At 50.8% G+C, this 3,738-nt stretch overlaps 1 pseudogene; it reads right to left on the bottom strand.

The window, feature by feature from the left end:
• Window positions 1–2,541: 2,541 nt before the first annotated feature.
• Window positions 2,542–3,473, bottom strand: LOC148592685 (olfactory receptor 14J1-like; annotated as a pseudogene).
• Between the last annotated feature and the right edge of the window lie 265 nt (window positions 3,474–3,738).

Raw genomic sequence — 3,738 nt, 5'->3', positions numbered from 1 at the left:
TCTTCAGCCAGTGCCATTGTGGTGGCCTTTGCTCTGGAACAGAGCAGTGATGCACGGATTATGCCTCCAGCAGCAGCATCCCTGCACATCTGGACATGCACTGATGCAAGAAGGAGAAAGTGTCCTAAATATTCATGATTTAATTCTGCATTTCCTATACTAGAATTCATATTGCTTTCATGTACCCTCATACCAGCTTATTACAAGATGAAATTGGAGAGGACAAATAGCAAGGGTCTTTCTCGCCCTCCTCCCCTTTTTTTCTCTTCTTTTTCATTTTATTTTTTCAGTAGGATTTGGAGGAGGACCTGGAGCTCAGCCCACAGCAGGGCAGCAAGGCTGCAGGTTGTCACATTTCCTTTGGATGGAGACTCTTCCCATCTGCCAGCCTGATGGTCATCAACCAGGTGGCCAAGACGGTGAGGAGAGCCTTAAATAGGGAGTGAGTCAGGGGAGAAGACTCCAGCAAGAGTGAGGAAGTGATGGCCTGGGATGACAGGGAAAGGTGCAAGTGATGTGAACAAAGGAACCCCTGGAGAGAGCAGTGGGATACAGGGAGCTCTGCATAGGGACGGACAGAGAGCCTGTCAGGATTGTAGGGATGAGGATTAGTGGGCAGAGCAACAGAGGTGGCCTTGTGTAGACCTTTACTATGGATCTCTGGAAAGACATCATGATGGGATCTCCATGGTTTTCACCAAGACATTGTGATGGCGTCTTTCTCCATGGTCTCCACCAAGGCATCATGATGAGACCTCCATAGTCCCCACAAAGGCATCATGATGGGGTCTGCCATGGTGTCCAGCAGGGCATGATGATAGGGTCCCCATGGAAACCACCAGGGCTTTGTGATGGCAGTGGTAGCCTGCCCATAAGGCCATTGTGAGCGGGTGGTCCCAATGGTGACCATGTTCTTGTTGGGGACCAAGGCCCCAGGCTTCCCACTCTGAGGAGAGCAGCTCCATCAGGAGGCAGCGGCTCCGCTTGGTGCCACTGTCAGGCCCCCACGAGAGGATCCTGAACATGGACGAGGAGTAGCAGGTGAACGCCTGCTCCCAGCTCACAGACGGGCTCTCAGGCTTGCAGGAGAGTGGGAGCGAGGTGAGCAGTGGGGCTGAAGGGAGAAGCAGGCAAAGGGGATGGCACCAACACGAGGAGCACAAGGATGGTGTCGAAGGGGAGCCGGGATGAGGGAAGAGTTGAGAGCTCTTCTGGGGAAGGTTCCTTTATTCCTGGCCCTGGGCGTTGATGTAACTGGGGTAGATTTAGTTTGTGCAAAGTTGGCCCTGCCAAAACAGAGCATTTCCTTGAAGCTGGTCCCGCACTTCCTGCACCAGTTGAGAGAGGACGACACCTCCGAGTGCGATGAGCTCTGTGCAGAGAGTGAGGGGTGGCAGGGACAGCTGTGGGCAGGGGGCTTTTCTGAGCGCTGGGCTCTGAGTGGGACAAAGAAACCTTACAGGTATAGGCCTGATGGTAACAGAAAGGTAACAATTTTAGAAAAATTGTTTAAAAACAAATCTAGAAAGAAATTAAAAGAAAGAATTAAAGCAAAAAAATCATTTGTTATACTTTCCACCTGTATTCATTGTTGTGTTTTTGCACACTAGACTTCGGCATGATCATTTGTTCGTGAAAAGGGAAGCGATTTTCAGAAGTGGGTGGGATGCAGTCCCAGAGTCCTGCACAGCTGGTGCCATTCCAGGTGCCGTGGTCCCCTGTCCCCAGCCTCCCTCTGCAGCTCTGAGGGGCTCTGCTCTCCCGCAGGTCCCTGCGAGAGCTCTCAGGCCCACGCAGGTCACTCAGAGACACTGGGACATCTCCAAGTCCCGCTGGGTGCTGGTGCTCGGACACTTGAGCTCTGCCTGCAAAGTTGAACGGTTGTTTTGAATGTTTTCCAGTGATGAAAGAGTAGAAATCTACAGGAAGTTTCTGAATCTGCTGTGAAGAACTATTTATCTGCCCTTGCCTTTTAGTGTCCACTGCTCTCTCCATTGGACTGTAGAGGAAATCTCTGTGATCATTCCCATATTTTCTATGTCTTGATTACATTAATCATTTCCTCAGCCCCTCTGGGCAGCCCCTCTCCCAGCACAGCACTCACCCCCAGTCCAGGCATGTTCTGCCCCTGGGGGTCTCCTGTGCTCCATGGTGGCTCCATAGCCCCTTCCAGCAGGATGCGCATCTGTCCCAGCTCTGTAATGAGTGGGTCTGTCCTCAGCAGATCCCTCCTGAGCACTCACCCTCTCTGCAGAGGGAAACTCTCCTCCCTGCACTGGGCACATCCAAGGGAGCTCAAAGAAGCAGCTCAGAGAATCCCCCTCTCTGCTAGTGAAGGGGGAAGCCTGGCTTCCTGCTTTATCATGGTCTATGTTTAAGTGCTAAAGGGGAGATTCCTGTGCAGACGTGACAAAAAACTAGGTATCTTTATTTTATTATTTATTATTTTAAGATGGATGTAAAAGAGAGAAGTAAAAGTGAAAGAAATTGATAAAATACAGCTTTGATGGCAAATATCCTGATGAGTGAATGAAATAGTTGTTACCACTTCCCTGGGACCCACTGGATGAGTTTCTTCAGTGCCTCCTTGAGCTCCTTGTTCCTCATGCTGTAGATGAGGGGATTCAGGGCTGGAGGCACCAGCGAGTACAGAATGGACACAACCATATCTAGAAGTGGGGAGGAGATGGAGGGGGGCTTCAGGTAGGCAAACAATACAGTAATGACAAACAAGGAGACCACGGCCAGGTGTGGGAGGCACATGGAAAAGGCTTTGTGCCGGCCCTGCTCTGATGGGATCCTCAGCACAGCTCTGAAGATCTGCACGTAGGACACCACAATGAAAATGAAACACCCAAAGCCTGAAGAGGTACTAACAACAAGAAACCCAACTTCTCTGAGGTAGGAGTGTGAGCAGGAGAGCTTGAGGATCTGGGGGATCTCACAGAAGAACTGCTCCACCACATTGCCTTGGCAGAGGGGTAGGGAAAATGTGTTCCCAGTGTGCAGGAGAGCATTGAGGAAACCACTGGTCCAGGCAGCTGCTGCCATTTTGACACAAGCTCTGCTGTTCATGAGGACACCATAGTGCAGGGGTCTGCAGATGGCAACGTAGCGGTCATAGGCCATGACTGTGAGGAGAGAAATCTCTCCTCCAAGAGAGATGACGAAGAAAAATATCTGGGCAGCACATTCCAAATAGGAGATGGTCCTGGTGTTCCACAGGGAATTGGCCATGACTTTGGGAACAGTCGTGGAGATGAAGCCAAGGTCGAGGAGGGAGAGGTTGAGAAGGAAGAAGTACATGGGGGTGTGGAGGCGGTGGTCGCAGGCTACGGCTGTGATGATGAGGCCGTTGGCCAGGAGGGCAGCCAGGTAGACGCCAGGAAGAGCGAGAAGTGCAAGAGCTGCAGCTCCCGCGTGTCTGAGAATGGCAGGAGCAGGAACTCGTTGAGGGAGCTGCTGTTGGACATCTGTTCTATTGGGCTCAGGAAAACTGTGTAGGGAAGAAAAGGCAGTATTAGCTTAGAAGAATTTTCTCTGAAATAAACTTTCCATTTTTCATAGAAAGGCTTCTCAACCCCATCCTCTATCTCAGTAATTTCTTCTTCACACTATCACCTTCAGTCAGCCCCTCAGTCTGTGCTCCACCTGAGTGTTCTGGGAGGAGCCAGAGCCTGAGTTACTCTACGCCAATATGTATAAAGGACTGGTTCTTGATATCCCTCTTTTTCAGAG

Source organism: Tinamus guttatus, unplaced genomic scaffold (genome assembly GCF_059628265.1).
Source record: "Tinamus guttatus ecotype Peru unplaced genomic scaffold, ASM5962826v1 Tinamus_guttatus_pri_ptg000540l, whole genome shotgun sequence".
NCBI classification, from domain to species: domain Eukaryota; kingdom Metazoa; phylum Chordata; class Aves; order Tinamiformes; family Tinamidae; genus Tinamus; species Tinamus guttatus.
Note: the sequence above shows the minus strand (reverse complement) of the source record. Positions and strands in the feature narration are given on the sequence as shown.